Source organism: Oncorhynchus nerka, linkage group LG13 (assembly GCF_034236695.1).
Source record: "Oncorhynchus nerka isolate Pitt River linkage group LG13, Oner_Uvic_2.0, whole genome shotgun sequence".
Lineage (NCBI taxonomy): Eukaryota > Metazoa > Chordata > Actinopteri > Salmoniformes > Salmonidae > Oncorhynchus > Oncorhynchus nerka.
Genome location: NC_088408.1, coordinates 13,503,153 through 13,522,141, shown reverse-complemented (window position 1 = coordinate 13,522,141; position 18,989 = coordinate 13,503,153). Strand labels below are relative to the sequence as shown.

Below are 18,989 nucleotides of genomic sequence, written 5' to 3'. Positions count from 1 at the left end.
ATCTCCACACTGTAACGATGAGAGAATCTCCTGACTGTAACGATGAGAGAATCCCCACACTGTAACGACGAGAGAATCTCCACACTGTAACGATGAGAGAATCCCCACACTGTAACGTTGAGAGAATCTCCACACTGTAACGATGAGAGAATCTCCATACTGTAACGATGAGAGAATCTCCATACTGTAACGATGAGAGAATCTCCATACTGTAACGATGAGAGATTCTCGATACTGTAACGATGAGAGAATCTCCTGACTGTAACGATGAGAGAATCCCCACACTGTAACGATGAGAGAATCTCCACACTGTAACGATGAGAGAATCCCCACACTGTAACGATGAGAGAATCTCCATACTGTAACGATGCGAGAATCTCCATACTGTAACGATGAGAGAATCTCCATACTGTAACGATGAGAGAATCTCCATACTGTAATGATGAGAGAATCCCCACACTGTAACGATGAGATAATCCCCATACTGTAACGATGAGAGAATCTCCACACTTAACGATGAGATAATCTCGACACTGTAACGATGAGAGAATCCCCATACTGTAACGATGAGAGAATCTCCACATTTAACGATGAGTGAATCTCCACACTGTAACGATGAGAGAATCTCCACACTGTAACGATGAGAGAATCTCCAAACTGTAACGATGAGAGAATCTCCATACTGTAACGATGAGAGAATCCCCACACTGTAAAGATGAGAGAATCTCCAAACTGTAACGATGAGAAATTCTCCATACTGTAACGATGAGAGAATCTCCACACTGTAACGATGAGAGAATCCCCACACTGTAATGATGAGAGAATCTCCACACTGTAACGATGAGAGAATCTCCACACTGTAACGATGAGAGATCCTCCATACTGTAACGATGAGAGAATCTCCACACTGTAACGATGAGAGAATCTCCACACTGTAACGATGAGAGATTCTCCATACTGTAACGATGAGAGAATCTCCATACTGTAACGATGAGAGATTCCCCACACTGTAACGATGAGAGAATCTCCATACTGTAACGATGAGAGATTCCCCACACTGTAACGATGAGAGAATCTCCATACTGTAACGATGAGAGAATCTCCACACTGTAACGATGAGAGAATCTCCACACTGTAACGATGAGAGAATCTCCATATTGTAACGATGAGAGAATCGCCATACTGTAATGATGAGAGAATCTCCATACTGTAACGATGAGAGAATCTCCATATTGTAACGATGAGAGAATCACCATACTGTAATGATGAGAGAATCTCCATACTGTAACGATGAGAGAATCTCCACACTGTAACGATGAGACAATCTCCTGACTGTAACGATGAGAGAATCTCCACACTGTAACGCTGAGAGAATCTCCACACTGTAACGATGAGAGAATCCCCACACTGTAACGATGAGAGAATCTCCATACTGTAACGATGCGAGAATCTCCATACTGTAACGATGAGAGAATCTCCACACTGTAACAATGAGAGATTCTCCATACTTTAACGATGAGAGAATCTCCATACTGTAACGATGAGAGATTCTCCATACTGTAATGATGAGAGAATCTCCATACTGTAATGATGAGAGAATCTCCATACTGTAATGATGAGAGAATCTCCACACTGTAACGATGAGAGAATCTCCTGACTGTAACGATGAGAGAATCCCCACACTGTAACGACGAGAGAATCTCCACACTGTAACGATGAGAGAATCCCCACACTGTAACGATGAGAGAATCTCCACACTGTAACGATGAGAGAATCTCCATACTGTAACGATGAGAGAATCTCCATACTGTAACGATGAGAGAATCTCCATACTGTAACGATGAGAGATTCTCGATACTGTAACGATGAGAGAATCTCCTGACTGTAACGATGAGAGAATCCCCACACTGTAACGATGAGAGAATCCCCACACTGTAACGATGAGAGAATCTCCATACTGTAACGATAAGAGATAATCTCCATACTGTAACGATGAGAGAATCTCCATACTGTAACGATGCGAGAATCTCCATACTGTAACGATGAGAGAATCTCCATACTGTAACGATAAGTGAATCTCCATACTGAAACGATGAGAGAATCTCCATACTGTAATGATGAGAGAATCCCCACACTGTAACGATGAGATAATCCCCATACTGTAACGATGAGAGAATCTCCACACTTAACGATGAGATAATCTCGACACTGTAACGATGAGAGAATCCCCATACTGTAACGATGAGAGAATCTCCACATTTAACGATGAGAGAATCTCCACACTGTAACGATGAGAGAATCTCCACACTGTAACGATGAGAGAATCTCCAAACTGTAACGATGAGAGAATCTCCATACTGTAACGGTGAGAGAATCCCCACACTGTAAAGATGAGAGAATCTCCAAACTGTAACGATGAGAAATTCTCCATACTGTAACGATGAGAGAATCTCCACACTGTAACGATGAGAGAATCCCCACACTGTAATGATGAGAGAATCTCCACACTGTAACGATGAGAGAATCTCCATATTGTAACGATGAGAGAATCGCCATACTGTAACGATGAGAGAATCTCCATACTGTAACGATGAGAGAATCTCCACACTGTAACGATGAGAGAATCTCCTGACTGTAACGATGAGAGAATCTCCACACTGTAACGATGAGAGAATCTCCACACTGTAACGATGAGAGAATCCCCACACTGTAACGATGAGAGAATCTCCATACTGTAACGATGCGAGAATCTCCATACTGTAACGATGAGAGAATCTCCATACTGTAAGGATGAGAGAATCTCCATACTGTAACGATGAGAGACTCTCCATTCTGTAACGACGAGAGAATCTCCACACTGTAACGATGAGAGAATCTCCACACTGTAACGATGAGAGAATCTCCATACTGTAACGATGAGAGAATCCCCACACTGTAACGATGAGAGATTCTCCATACTGTAACGATGAGAGAATCTCCATACTGTAACGATGAGAGAATCTCCACACTGTAACGATGAGAGAATCTCCACACTGTAACGATGAGAGAATCTCCATACTGTAACGATGAGAGAATCTCCATACTGTAACGATGAGAGATTCCCCACACTGTAACGATGAGAGAATCTCCACACTGTAACGATGAGAGAATCTCCACACTGTAACGATGAGAGAATCTCCATACTGTAACGATGAGAGAATCTCCATATTGTAATGATGAGAGAATCTCCATACTGTAACGATGAGAGAATCTCCACACTGTAACGATGAGAGAATCTCCTGACTGTAACGATGAGAGAATCTCCACACGGTAACGATGAGAGAATCTCCACACTGTAACGATGAGAGAATCCCAACACTGTAACGATGCGAGAATCTCCATACTGTAACGATGCGAGAATCTCCATACTGTAACGATGAGAGAATCTCCATACTGTAACGATGAGAGAATCTCCATACTGTAACGATAAGATAATCTCCACACTGTAACGATGAGAGAATCTCCATACTGTAACGATGAGAGAATCTCCATACTGTAACGATAAGAGAATCTCCACACTGTAACGATGAGAGAATCCCCACACTGTAACGATGAGAGAATCTCCACACTGTAACGATGAGAGAATCTCCATACTGTAACGATGAGAGAATCCCCACACTGTAACGATGAGAGAATCTCCACACTGTAACGATGAGAGAATCTCCACACTGTAACGATGAGAGAATCTCCATACTGTAATGATGAGAGAATCTCCATACTGTAATGATGAGAGAATCTCCATACTGTAACGATGAGAGACTCTCCATTCTGTAACGACGAGAGAATCTCCACACTGTAACGATGAGAGAATCTCCATACTGTAACGATGAGAGAATCCGAAACTGTAACGATGAGAGAATCTCCATACTGTAATGATGAGAGAATATCCACACTGTAACGATGAGAGAATCTCCACACTGTAACGATGAGAGAATCTCCACACTGTAACAATGAGAGATTCTCCATACTGTAATGATGAGAGAATCTCCATACTGTAATGATGAGAGAATCTCCATACTGTAACGATGAGAGAATCTCCACACTGTAATGATGAGAGAATCTCCTGACTGTAACGATGAGAGAATCCCCACACTGTAACGATGAGAGAATCTCCATACTGTAACGATGAGAGAATCTCCATACTGTAACGATGAGAGAATCCCCACACTGTAACGATGAGAGAATCTCCACACTGTAACGATGAGAGATTCTCGATACTGTAACGATGAGAGATTCTCCATACTGTACCGATGAGTGAATCTCCACACTGTAACGATGAGAGAATCTCCACACTGTAACGATGAGAGAATCTCCACACTGTAACGATGAGAGAATCTCCATACTGTAACGATGAGAGAATCTCCATACTGTAATGATGAGAGAATCTCCATACTGTAACGATGAGAGACTCTCCATTCTGTAACGACGAGAGAATCTCCACACTGTAACGATGAGAGAATCTCCATACTGTAACGATGAGAGAATCCGAAACTGTAACGATGAGAGAATCTCCATACTGTAATGATGAGAGAATATCCACACTGTAACGATGAGAGAATCTCCACACTGTAACGATGAGAGAATCTCCACACTGTAACAATGAGAGATTCTCCATACTGTAATGATGAGAGAATCTCCATACTGTAAGGATGAGAGAATCTCCATACTGTAACGATGAGAGAATCTCCACACTGTAACGATGAGAGAATCTCCTGACTGTAACGATGAGAGAATCCCCACACTGTAACGATGAGAGAATCTCCATACTGTAACGATGAGAGAATCTCCATACTGTAACGATGAGAGAATCCCCACACTGTAACGATGAGAGAATCTCCACACTGTAACGATGAGAGATTCTCGATACTGTAACGATGAGAGATTCTCCATACTGTACCGATGAGTGAATCTCCACACTGTAACGATGAGAGAATCTCCACACTGTAACGATGAGAGAATCTCCATACTGTAACAATGAGAGAATCTCCATACTGTAATGATGAGAGAATCTCCATACTGTAACGATGAGAGAATCTCCACACTGTAACAATGAGAGAATCTCCTGACTGTAACGATGAGAGAATCTTCACACTGTAACGATGAGAGAATCTCCACACTGTAACGATGAGAGAATCCCCACACTGTAACGATGAGAGAATCTCCATACTGTAACGATGCGAGAATCTCCATACTGTAACGATGAGAGAATCTCCATACTGTAACGATGAGAGAATCTCCATACTGTAACGATAAGATAATCTCCACACTGTAACGATGAGAGAATCTCCATACTGTAACGATGAGAGAATCTCCATACTGTAACGATAAGAGAATCTCCACACTGTAACGATGAGAGAATCCCCACACTGTAACGATGAGAGAATCTCCACACTGTAACGATGAGAGAATCTCCATACTGTAACGATGAGAGAATCCCCACACTGTAACGATGAGAGAATCTCCACACTGTAACGATGAGAGAATCTCCACACTGTAACGATGAGAGAATCTCCATACTGTAACGATGAGAGAATCTCCATACTGTAATGATGAGAGAATCTCCATACTGTAACGATGAGAGAATCTCCACACTGTAACGATGAGAGAATCTCCTGACTGTAACGATGAGAGAATCTCCACACTGTAACGATGAGAGAATCTCCACACTGTAACGATGAGAGAATCCCCACACTGTAACGATGAGAGAATCTCCACACTGTAACGATGAGAGAATCTCCACACTGTAACGATGAGAGAATCTCCACACTGTAACGATGAGAGAATCCCCACACTGTAACGATGAGAGAATCTCCACACTGTAACGATGAGAGAATCTCCACACTGTAACGATGAGAGAATCCCCACACTGTAACGATGAGAGAATCTCCATACTGTAACGATGCGAGAATCTCCATACTGTAACGATGAGAGAATCTCCATACTGTAACGATGAGAGATTCTCCATACTGTAACGATGAGAGAATCTCCAAACTGTAACGATGAGAGAATCTCCATACTGTAATGATGAGAGAATCCCCACACTGTAACGACGAGAGAATCCCCATACTGTAACGATGAGAGAATCGCCATACTGTAACGATGAGAGAATCGCCATACTGTAACGATGAGAGAATCTCCATACTGTAACGATGAGAGAATCTCCAAACTGTAACGATGAGAGATTAACGATGAGGGGGAGATCAACAACTTTCAGGAATAGGGACATGTACTAGTCTGTGGCGACCTAAATGGCAGAACTGGACAAGAACCTGACACCCTCAGGACACAGGGGGACAAACACAAAAGTGGAGACAAGTTTAACTCCAATAACTACCGTGGGATATGCGTTAAAAGCAACCGTGGGAAATCCTCTGCATTATCATTAACAGCAGACTCGTACATTTCCTCAGTGAAAACAATGTACTGAGCAAATTTCAAATGAACTTTTTTCCAAATGACTGTACACAAGGTAGTGTAGGGTAAGGTAGGTTAGGGTAGGTTAGGGTAGACTAAGGTAGTGTAGGGTAAGGTAGGGTACAGTAGGGTAGACTAAGGTAGTGTAGGGTAGGGTAGGGTAGGGTAGGGTAGGGTATGGTAAGGTAAGGTAGGGTAAGGTAGACTAAGGTAGTGTAGTGTAAGGTAGGTTAAGCTAAGGTAGAGTAGGGTAGGGTAGGGTAAGGTAGGGTAAGGTAGGGTAGGGTGAGGTATGCGAGGGTAAGGTAGGGTAAGGTAGACTAAGGTAGGGTAAGGTAAGGTAGGGTAGGTAGGGTAGGGTAAGGTAGACTAAGGTAGGGTAGGGTAAGGTAAACTAAGGTAGGGTAGGGTAAGGTAGGGTAGGGTAGGGTAAGGTAAGGTAGACTAAGGTAGGGTAAGGTAAGGTAAGGTAAGCTAAGGTAAGGTAGGGTAGGGTAGGGTAAGGTAGGGTAAGGTAGGGTAAGGTAAGGTAGTGTAGGGTAGGGTAGGGTAAGGTAAGGTAGGGTAGGGTAGGGTAGGGTAGGGTAGGGTAAGGTAGGGTAACCTAGCACACAAAAAAACTTTACATGCCTCGGCCTAAACATCAGCTCCACATGTAATTTCCAGAAAGCTGTGAATGATCTGAGAGTCAAGGCAAGAAGGGCCTTCTGGCCATAAAAAGAAACCTAAAATTCGACATAACAATTAGAATCTGGCTAAAAATACTCAGTTATAGGTCTGGGGTCTGCTCACCAACCAATAATAAACACCAAATTGAGACACTGAAAAAATATCCTCTGTGTGCGACGTAAAACATCAAATAATGCATGCAGAGCAGAATTAGGCCGTTTCCTGCTAATGATCAACATCCAGAAAAGAGACATTCAATTCTACAACCACCTAAAAGGAAGCGATTCCCAAACCTTCCATAACAAAGCCATCACCTACAGAGAAATGAACCTGGAGAAGAGTCCCCGAAGCAAGCTGGTCCTGTGGCTCATTTCACAAACACAGACAGGCTCCACAGAGCCCCAGGACAGCAACACAATTAGACCCAACCAAATCATGAGAAAACAAAAAGATAATTACTTGACACATTGGAAAGAATTAACAAAAAATGGAACAAACTAGAATGCTATTTGGCCCTAAACAAAGAGTACACAGTGGTAGAATACCTGACCACTATGACTAACCCAAAATTAAGGAAAGCTTTGACTATGTACAGACTCAGTAAGCATAGCCTTGCTATTGAGAAAGGCCGCCGTATGTAGACATGGCTCTCAAGAGAAGACAGGCTATGTGCTCACTGCCCACAAAATGAGGTGGAAACTGATCTGCACTTCCTAACATCCTGCCAAATGTATGACCATATTAGAGACACATATTTCCCTCAGATTACACAGACCCACAAAAATTGTGAAAACAAATCAAATTTTGATAAACTCCCATATGTATTGGGTGAAATACCACAGTCCTGTCTCTCCACTGGGATTCTCTTGCTCAAACCCTATTAAGGGGGGCTGAGTCACTGGCTTACTGGTGCTCTTCCATGCCGTCCAAAGAAGGGGTGCGTCACTTGAGTGGGTTGAGTCACTGACATAGTCTTCCTGTCCAGGTTGGTGCCCCCCTCGGGTTTGTGTTGTGGGGGAGGTCTTTGTGGGCTATACTCAGCCTTGTCTCAGGGTAGTAAATTGCTGGTTGAAGATATCCCTCTAGTGGTGTGGGGGCTGTGCTTTGGCAGAGTGGGTGGGGTTATATTGTGCCTGTTTGGCCTTTGTCCAGGGGTATCATCGGATGGGGCCTCAGTGTCTCCCGACCCCTCCTGTCTCAGCCTCCAGTATTTATGCTGCAATAGTTTACGTGTCGGGGGGCTAGGGTCAGTCTGTTACATCTGGAGTATTTCCCCTGACTTATCCCGGTGTTCTGCGTGAATTGAAAGTATTCTCCCTCTGATTATCTCTCTCTTTCTCTTTTTCTTTTTTCTCTCTCAGAGGACCTACACCTCAGGACTACCTGGCCTGATGACTCACCTGGTCATGCTGCTGCTCCAGTCTCAACTGTTCTGCCTGCAGCTATGGAACCCTGACCTGTTCACAGGACGTGCTACCTTGTCCTGGACCTGCTGTTACCACACTTTTCTCTAACTCTGAATGATCAGCTATGAAAAGCCAACTGACATTTAAGCCTGAGGTGCTAACTTGTTTCACCCTCTACAACCACTGGGATTATTATTATCTGACCCTGTTGGTCATCTATGAACATTTGAACATCTTGGCCATGTTTTTTATTCATTTATTTTTTTTACCTTTATTTGACTAGTGAGTCAGTGAAGAACAAATTCTTATTTTCAATGACAGCCTAGCAACAGTGAGTTAACTGCCTGTTCAGGGGTAGAACGATCTTGTCAGCTCAGGGGTTTGAACTTGCAACCTTCTGGTTGCTAGTCCAACGCTCTAACCACTAGGCTACCCTTCCGCCCCTGTTATACTCTCCACCCGGCACAGCCAGATGAGGACTGGCCACCCCTCAGAGCCTGGTTCCTCTCTAGGTTTCTTCCTAGGTTTTGGCCTTTCTAGGGAGTTTTTCCTAGCCACTGTGCTTCTACATCTGCATTTCTTGCTGTTTGCGGTTTTAGGCTGAGTTTCTGTACAGCAGTTTGTGACATCAGACAATGTAAGAAGGGCTTGATAAATACATTTGATTCAATTTGATTGAGTGTGCAATCACACTAGCAAGATTTGTGACCTGTTGGCTCAAGAAAAGGGCAACCAGTGAAGATCAAACACCATTGTAAATGCAACCCATATTTATGTTTATTTATTTCCCTTTGTACTTCAACTATTTGCACACGTTACAACACTGTACATAAATGTCTTTATTTCTTTGCAACGTTCGTGAGTGTAATGTTAATTTGAGTGTTACATTTTTATTAGTTATTTAATTTTTGTTTATTATCTATTTCACTTGCTTTGGCAACGTAAACATATGATGCCCAAGCCAATAAAGCCATTTGAATTGAAATGAGAGAGAGAGCGACATAAAGAAGAAAAAGGGAGTCTTCCTATCTATCTACAGAGACAGCAGGGGATCTCAGATGGGTGATGCATCAATGTTAGACCAGGTCAGACCAGGACACCTTATCTGGCTGCTACCCTGCCCTTCAACCTTCTCTCTTCCCTACCTTACACTACAATAACTTACCTCTACCTTACCCTACCCTACCCTACTCGACCCTACCCTTCAACCTTCTCTCTTCCCTACATTACACAATACCTTACCTCTACACTACCCTACCTCACCCTACCCCACCCTACCCTTCAACCTTCTCTCTTCCCTACCTTACACTACAATACCTTACCTCTACCCTACCCTACCCTACATTATACCCTATACCCGACCCTCTAACCTACCCTCCCCTACATTACTCTAACCTATACTTCCCTCTACCCTACCTTACACTACAATTCCTTACCTCTACCCTACCCTACCCCACCCTACCCTATACCCGAACCTCTACCCTACCCTACCGTACACTACAATTCATTACCTCTACCATATCCTACCCTTCAACCTTCCCCCTACCCTACACACCATACCCGACACTCTACCCGACCCTCCCCTACATTACTCTAACCTACACTTCAACCATCCCTCTTCCCTACCTTACACTACAATACCTTACCTCTACCCTACACTACCCTACCCTAATCTACCCTATACTCTATACCCGACCCTACCCTATACCGGACCCTACCCTATACCCGACCCTCTACCCTACTCTATACCGTATACCCGACCCTCTATCCTACCCTACCCTACCCTACCCTATACCCTATATCCAACCCTCTACCCTCCCTACCCTACATTACTCTAACCAACACTTCCCACAACCTTCCCTCTTCCCTACCTTACACTACTATACCTTACCTCTACCCTACCCTATACCCCATACCCGATCCTCTACCCTACCCTACCCTACAATACTCTAACCTACCCTTCAACCTTCCCTCTTCCCTACCTTACACTACAATTCCTACCCTACCCTACCCCACCCTACCCTATACCCTACCCTACCCTACTTTACACTACAATTCCTTACCTCTGCCATAGCCTACCCTACCCTTCAACTTTCCCCCTACCCTACCCTATACCCTATACCCGACCCTCTACCCAACCCTCCCCTTCATTACTCTAACCTACACTTCAACCTTCCCTCTTCCCTACCTCACACTACAATACCCTACCTCCTACCTACAATAACCCTCTCTCTCTCTCTCTCTCTCTCTCTCCCTCTACCAAGGCTGCTGTGCATTCTTAGCTTCCCCTTGTATGGCTGCTGCAGAACACTCGAGACGTGTAGTCCACTTGTCATTCCAATCTCCTTTGCATTAGCGTAGCCTCTTGTGTAGCCTGTCAACTATGTGTCTGTCTATCCCTGTTCTCTCCTCTCTGCACAGACCATACAAACGCTCCACACCGCGTGGCCGCGGCCACCCTAATCTGGTGGTCCCAGCGCGCACGACCCACGTGGAGTTCCAGGTCTCCGGTAGCCTCTGGAACTGCCGATCTGCGGCCAACAAGGCAGAGTTCATCTCAGCCTATGCCTCCCTCCAGTCCCTCGACTTCTTGGCACTGACGGAAACATGGATCACCACAGACAACACTGCTACTCCTACTGCTCTCTCTTCGTCTGCCCACGTGTTCTCGCACACCCCGAGAGCTTCTGGTCAGCGGGGTGGTGGCACCGGGATCCTCATCTCTCCCAAGTGGTCATTCTCTCTTTCTCCCCTTACCCATCTGTCTATCGCCTCCTTTGAATTCCATGCTGTCACAGTTACCAGCCCTTTCAAGCTTAACATCCTTATCATTTATCACCCTCCAGGTTCCTCGGAGAGTTCATCAATGAGCTTGATGCCTTGATAAGCTCCTTTCCTGAGGACGGCTCACCTCTCACAGTTCTGGGCGACTTTAACCTCCCCACGTCTACCTTTGACTCATTCCTCTCTGCCTCCTTCTTTCCACTCCTCTCCTCTTTTGACCTCACCCTCTCACCTTCCCCCTACTCACAAGGCATGAAATACGCTCGACCTCATCTTTACTAGATGCTGTTCTTCCACTAACCTCATTGCAACTCCCCTCCAAGTCTCCGACCACTACCTTGTATCCTTTTCCCTCTCGCTCTCATCCAACACTTCCCACACTGCCCCTACTCGGATGGTATCGCACCGTCCCAACCTTCGCTCTCTCTCCCCCGCTACTCTCTCCTCTTCCATCCTATCATCTCTTCCCTCTGCTCAAACCTTCTCCAACCTATCTCCTGATTCTGCCTCCTCAACCCTCCTCTCCTCCCGTTCTGCATCCTTTGACTCTCTATGTCCCCTATCCTCCAGGCCGGCTCGGTCCTCCCCTCCCGCTCCGTGGCTCGACGACTCATTGCGAGCTCACAGAACAGAGCTCCGGGCAGCCGAGCGGAAATGGAGGAAAACTCGCCTCCCTGCGGACCTGACATCCTTTCACTCCCTCCTCTCTACATTTTCCTCTTCTCTCTCTGCTGCTAAAGCCACTTTCTACCACTCTAAATTCCAAGCATCTGCCTCTAACCCTAGGAAGCTCTTTGCAACCTTCTCCTCCCTCCTGAATCCTCCTTCCCCCCCCCTCCTCCCTCTCTGCAGATGACTTCGTCAACCATTTTGAAAAGAAGGTCGACGACATCCGATCCTCGTTTGCTAAGTCAAACGACACCGCTGGTTCTGCTCACACTGCCCTACCCTGTGCTCTGACCTCTTTCTCCCTCTCTCTCCAGATGAAATCTCGCGTCTTGTGACGGCCGGCCGCCCAACAACCTGCCCGCTTGACCCTATCCCCTCCTCTCTTCTCCAGACCATTTCCGGAGACCTTCTCCCTTACCTCACCCCGCTCATCAACTCATCCCTGACCGCTGGCTACGTCCCTTCCGTCTTCAAGAGAGCGAGAGTTGCACCCCTTCTGAAAAACCTACACTCGATCCCTCCGATGTCAACAACTACAGACCAGTATCCCTTCTTTCTTTCTCTCCAAAACTCTTGAACGTGCCGTCCTTGGCCAGCTCTCCCGCTATCTCTCTCAGAATGACCTTCTTGATCCAAATCAGTCAGGTTTCAAGACTAGTCATTCAACTGAGACTGCTCTTCTCTGTATCACGGAGGCGCTCCGCACTGCTAAAGCTAACTCTCTCTCCTCTGCTCTCATCCTTCTAGACCTATCGGCTGCCTTCGATACTGTGAACCATCAGATCCTCCTCTCCACCCTCTCCGAGTTGGGCATCTCCGGCGCGGCCCACGCTTGGATTGCGTCCTACCTGACAGGTCGCTCCTTCCAGGTGGCGTGGCGAGAATCCGTCTCCACACCACGTGCTCTCACCACTGGTGTTCCCCAGGGCTCTGTTCTAGGCCCTCTCCTATTCTCGCTATACACCAAGTCACTTGGCTCTGTCATAACCTCACATGGTCTCTCCTATCATTGCTATGCAGACGACACACAATTAATCTTCTCCTTTCCCCCTTCTGATGACCAGGTGGCGAATCGCATCTCTGCATGTCTGGCAGACATATCAGTGTGGATGACGGATCACCACTTCAAGCTGAACCTCGGCAAGACGGAGCTGCTCTTCCTCCCGGGAAGGACTGCCCGTTCCATGATCTCGCCATCACGGTTGACAACTCCATTGTGTCCTCCTCCCAGAGCGCTAAGAACCTTGGCGTGATCCTGGACAACACCCTGTCGTTCTCAACTAACATCAAGTCGGTGGCCCGTTCCTGTAGGTTCATGCTCTACAACATCCGCAGAGTACGACCCTGCCTCACACAGGAAGCGGCGCAGGTCCTAATCCAGGCACTTGTCATCTCCCGTCTGGATTACTGCAACTCGCTGTTGGCTGGGCTCCCTGCCTGTGCCATTAAACCCCTACAACTCATCCAGAACGCCGCAGCCCGTCTGGTGTTCAACCTTCCCAAGTTCTCTCACGTCACCCCGCTCCTCCGCTCTCTCCACTGGCTTCCAGTTGAAGCTCGCATCCGCTACAAGACCATGGTGCTTGCCTACGGAGCTGTGAGGGGAACGGCACCTCAGTACCTCCAGGCTCTGATCAGGCCCTACACCCAAACAAGGGCACTGCGTTCATCCACCTCTGGCCTGCTCGCCTCCCTACCACTGAGGAAGTACAGTTCCGCTCAGCCCAGTCAAAACTGTTCGCTGCTCTGGCCCCCAATGGTGGAACAAACTCCCTCACGACGCCAGGACAGCGGAGTCAATCACCACCTTCCGGAGACACCTGAAACCCCACCTCTTTAAGGAATACCTAGGATAGGATGAAGTAATCCCTCTCACCCCCTTAAAAGATTTAGATGCACTACTGTTCCACTGGATGTCATAAGGTGAATGCACCAATTTGTAAGTCGCTCTGGATAAGAGCGTCTGCTAAATGACTTAAATGTTAAATGTTAAGTATCAGTCAGTCTATGTGAGGGGCTGTTGGATGAGTTTATCTGTCAGGGATGAGTTTAGACATCATCGGTCCACTGGAGCCCCTGAAGGGAGATAAGCTCACAGGGCCAGTGTTCTGTCCGTCTGTATGACACACCAGGCCAGCGATCACTCTGTGTACCGCTTCACTGGGGAAGGACAGAGGGGATGTCTGGCATACACAGTGAGGTGGGACCGAGCAGCACGCTGCTTGCAAAAATGTGAGGTTGAGCAGACAACACAACAAAGGTGAGGTCCAGAACCCCTCAGACAGGGCACAGGGGATAGAAGAACTGGAGACCCACAGGGAGAAATTCTATTCCAGAATGTAGACCCACAGGGAGAAATTCTATTCCAGAATGTAGACCCACAGGGAGAAATTCTATTCCAGAATGTAGACCCACAGGGAGAAATTCTATTCCAGAATGTAGACCGACAGGGAGAAATTCTATTCCAGAATGTAGACCCACAGGGAGAAATTATATTCCAGAAAGTAGACCCACAGGGAGAAATTCTATTCCAGAATGTAGACCCACAGGGAGAAATTCTATTCCAGAATGTAGACCGACAGGGAGAAATTCTATTCCAGAAAGTAGACCCACAGGGAGAAATTCTATTCCAGAATGTGAACCCACAGGGAGAAATTCTATTCCAGAATGTAGACCCACATGGAGAAATTCTATTCCAGAATGTAGACCCACAGGGAGAAATTCTATTCCAGAATGTGAACCCACAGGGAGAAATTCTATTCCAGAATGTAGACCCACAGGGAGAAATTCTATTCCAGAAAGTAGACACACAGGGAGTTACGTAATGACATACGGTAATGTCGCCTAATGAGTCATCCCGGGTACTTCTCTGTCGCCATTACTTTGATTACAGTCCAGGCAAAACGCCTGTTGGAAGAAAATGGCCAGAACTATTGAAGAATGAAGAACATTTCTTCCAAATGTTAGACTACTGTCAAAGAATAAAGGCTAACACTATGGGGACTTGAGGTCAAAGAGTCATCGTAGAAATGTTTCCGTTCCAAAAACGGATATTAGACTACTGTACTCAATGAGAGGAATATAAGAATAGAGAGGTAGAGGGATGGAGAGCAGGATGGAGAGAAGGATGGAGAGAGGGATGGAGAGGGGAATAGAGGGAGTGATTGAGTGAGGGATGGAGAGAAGGATTGCAAAAAGGATGAGAGAGATGGATGTATGGATTGAGGGAGGGAGAGAGAGAGAGAGAGAGAGAGAAAGAGAGAGAGAGAGGGAGGGAGAGAGAGAGAGAGAGAGAGAGAGAGAGAGAGAGAGAGGGAGAGAGAGAGAGAGAGAGAGAGAGGGAGGGAGGGAGGGGCTTTGGGTTAGAGATTAATGCAGGGTATGGGAATGGCTTGTCTCTCAGCGTGTGTGTGTGTGTGTCTTGAGAAGAGAGAGAGAGAGAGAGAGAGAGAGAGAGAGAGAGAGAGGGAGGGAGGGAGGGAGGGAGGGAGGGAGGGAGAAGCTTTGGGTTAGAGATTAATGCAGGGAATGGCTACACTCCCCCAAAATTAACAGGTTTATACAAATCGCATTAACATACATTTTGGAGCCATCACGCCTACAGGAGAATTGCTGCGTCCATCATTTAATTTGGGGGATTTTATTGGATTTTCGATGCAGCCCTAAGAGTCGTCAATAAAAATGCTTTGCTTATTTGAGCTGTTGTTGCCATAATTTGGCAACCAGGGGCCTGTTGCACAAAAGTAGAATTAAGACATCCGGGATAAATGACTCAGCTGAGCTCAATGAAGCCAAAACATGTGCGTCCAGGCTTAATTGGTTGCACAAAGACCAAGCCAGGATGAGCAGACACGGATTCATTAAGCCAGGTGAAACCAATCCTGGATAGGTGCGCGCTCACGGCTCACTCAAATAGACCCTGCCACAGATCACAGATTAACTGATTTACCATGGCAACTAGAGCCGCGTACTTTTCCCCGTCGGAAGCACAAATCCTCATGGAGGCATACGAGGAGGTAAAATATATAATTAAGAAGAAAGGCAACACCGCCACAGTGATAAAGCAAAGAGAAAAAGCGTGGCAAAGTATTGCAGACCGCCTGAATGCGTAAGTAGTGCACAATTACACACTCACCGCTCCGCTGAAACATCACAATTACAATTCAAATATTTAATTCACATCTCCAAAAATGCAGTTGTACTGTAATTATGAAACGGTTAAATTTTTAATTGAAATGCACTGCAGATATGAGTGAAATTGTGTAAAGTAACTCCATCACACTGTATAAAGCTATGATACATTTTTTGATATTTTACTGAAAACAAGACAAAAATACCAAGTAATTTTTTGCAGTGTGACTCCATTAAATGTGTGTGTGTGTAGATTAAACATGAACGGGCCAAAACGGACATGGCAGCAGGTCAAAATCAAATACAAGAACATTCTGCAGAATGGTATGGTCCCTGACTAATATTTAACAAAGCACAAGCATATATTGTACCCAGAAGGTGCCTGCTCACACATTGTCTGTACTGTTTTAGCAGTGAAAAAGAATACCCACAGACAAGGCACGGGTGGTGGGTCACCAAAGGCTGACCTTACCCCAGCAGAGGACATGGCCTTGGAGCTAAATAAAGGCAGGCCCGTCTTAGAGGGGATCCCTGGGGGAAAGAGACGAGCATAGGTTCCTCCCAAGATGCCACCCGCTTCATTCAAGGTATGTCCTTCCATCTCTACATGGGATACAACCACATTCATATTGAATCAATTTGGACTGTCTGACTTTGGTTTACCTATTGCCTTGCAGTGCCTGGCAGCACTGTGTTCCTGTTAGAGCCACCAGCACAAGCACCAGACGATGCTGATCCAGTGAGTACTCCATCAAAGGCATACTTAGGCCTGGCATGTCTTGTCTACTAGCTTCAATATGAATCCGATTAAATGTGATAGGGTGAAGGCCCCAGTGCAGCAGCAACAGCACATGATGGAGACGATGATGAGGAGGAGACCATCTCTCTGGATTCCAGAAGGCATGAGGTATCATGTTAAGACTGTGAAAGTACTATTTACTCTACAATGGTGAGGAGTCCTCATCAAAATCAAAAATCTAATTTCTTTTACAGGACCCAGATGCTATACAGTGGGAAAACCAGCCTGGCAACATTGCGTATTAATAAAAGGACACCACATCCTGCCAAATTCCAGCTGCGCTAATTGTATTGTGTTCACAGAGCTCACAAGCGATCAGAAAGTTGTATGGCAACCACCTCCGGCGCCAAATAGAACTGGCAGACATAGACATTCAGTACAAGAAGAAAAAGATGGAAAATCTTGTACTGAGTCCGAAATAAAAAAGAGGACAATTAGGAAACTGGACCTTGAAATAAAAAAACTTGAGAGGGAGGTGAGATATGCCTTCAATGTACACTGTATGCTAACTGTAACACAAATGTATTAATCATTATTTTTCTTTCCTCCCCCAGCTCCAAGAAGATGACACAGCTCAAAATAAAAATTAGGTATATTCTCGTAAAGTCAAGTGAGCCATGACATATGAGCTCTTATTGTGAGCACACAGGACGGTGGCATCTTTCTAAGGTTTTTTTTATTTTCCCAGCAATCAGTACAACCAAGTCATCGTTATAAGGCATCGCCCTCTTTGCCCACCCCCAGCACCAGGTGTGGCCACTAGCCTATATGAAGGCCCAAAATTGTGTGTTCCTTTCTGCTCTGACAATGGCATGCCCATTCGTGCGAGATGTGGTGGATGAAGAAGCACTTGTGCTGAGGAGAGCCTTCAGGCGAGAAAGGGTCTTCAGGGACCGGTTGGACCCACTGGCCTTCCCTGATGACCATCTATATGAAAGATACAGGTTTTCTGCAGATGGCATCAGGTATCTATGCAGACTACTGGGTCCCAGGATTAAGCACCGCACTGCACGGAGCCATGCACTGAGTGTGGCGCAAATGGTTTGTGTTGCCTTGCGCTTTTTTGCTAGTGGAGCCTTCCTGTACTCAGTGGGGATGCTGAACAAGGCCACAATTTGCCGCACAATAAGGAGTGTGTGTCTGGCTATCAAAGCATTAGCAGATGTCTTCATCTCCTTCCCTGGCCACAGAAGACTCTGTGACATCAAAGAGGAGTTCTATAGGATTGCAGGTAAGAGGATCTACAAATTACAGGACAACTGTTAACACATAGTAGGATACTCATTACTTTGTGTGACAGGTTTCCCCAATGTCATTGGTGCAGTGGACTGCACACACATAAGGATAAAAGCCCCCTCAGGTGCCCATGAGGCCGATTTTGTGAATAGGAAATCCTTTCACAGCATTAATGTTCAGGTGAACATAACTTTTTGATATTGTCCATTGACGAACACTCTGCATTGCCAGTGATGTGCATTGATTGGTGTAATATTCCTCATCTTATGATTTCAGATGGTCTGCAATGCTGAGTGTGTGATCAGCAATGTTGTGGCAAAATGGCCTGGCTCAGTCAATGACTCCAGAATCTTTCGGGCCTCTGAAATCTATCAGTGCCTATCACAAGGTAAGCCACACAACCCCTATTTATAACCATCATGGCTGTGTCAAGAATATCACTGTGTTTATGAGGTAGTAATGATGAGATTTTGTGTTGACAGGTGAATTCTCTGGTGTGTTGCTGGGAGACAGGGGGTATGGCTGCCAGCCTTTTCTCCTGACACCTTTCACAGACCCCCAGGAAGCACAGCAGGCCTACAACCATGCCCATGCCAGGACCAGGGCCAGAGTTGAAATGACCTTTGGCCTCCTGAAGGCACGCTTTCACTGCCTTCACAAATTAAGGGTCAGCCCTGTTAGGGCATGTGATATTACTGTGGCTTGTGCTGTCCTCCACAATGTGGCCTGCCTGAGGAAGGAGGGCCCCCAGAGTGCCACCAGCCATGGACTGGGACAATCCGGCAATCTTCCCTGATGACGACAGTGGTCGGCTGCTGAGGGACCAATATGTGTTGAATTAT

The 18,989-nt window shown here is 45.9% G+C and overlaps 1 protein-coding gene and 2 long non-coding RNA genes across 3 annotated transcripts in view; 2 read left to right on the top strand and 1 right to left on the bottom strand.

The window, feature by feature from the left end:
- Window positions 1–18,989, bottom strand: part of LOC115123956 (neurexin-3b-like) — a 474,303-nt gene that overhangs the window by 119,692 nt on the left and 335,622 nt on the right. The window lies entirely within an intron of this gene.
- On the top strand, window positions 15,709–17,646 carry LOC135574664 (uncharacterized). Its single transcript, XR_010465524.1, has 6 exons — window positions 15,709–16,089; window positions 16,366–16,436; window positions 16,524–16,699; window positions 16,790–16,851; window positions 16,933–17,019; window positions 17,106–17,646. It is a non-coding gene; the product is annotated as an uncharacterized LOC135574664 (long non-coding RNA).
- The window catches only part of LOC135574665 (uncharacterized), a 1,743-nt gene continuing 410 nt past the window's right edge, over window positions 17,657–18,989 (top strand). Inside the window, exons 1-2 of the long non-coding RNA XR_010465525.1 lie at window positions 17,657–18,535; window positions 18,630–18,989. The exon at window positions 18,630–18,989 is cut by the window's right edge and continues 410 nt beyond it. This is a non-coding gene — a long non-coding RNA (uncharacterized LOC135574665). The remainder of the gene's footprint in view (window positions 18,536–18,629) is intronic.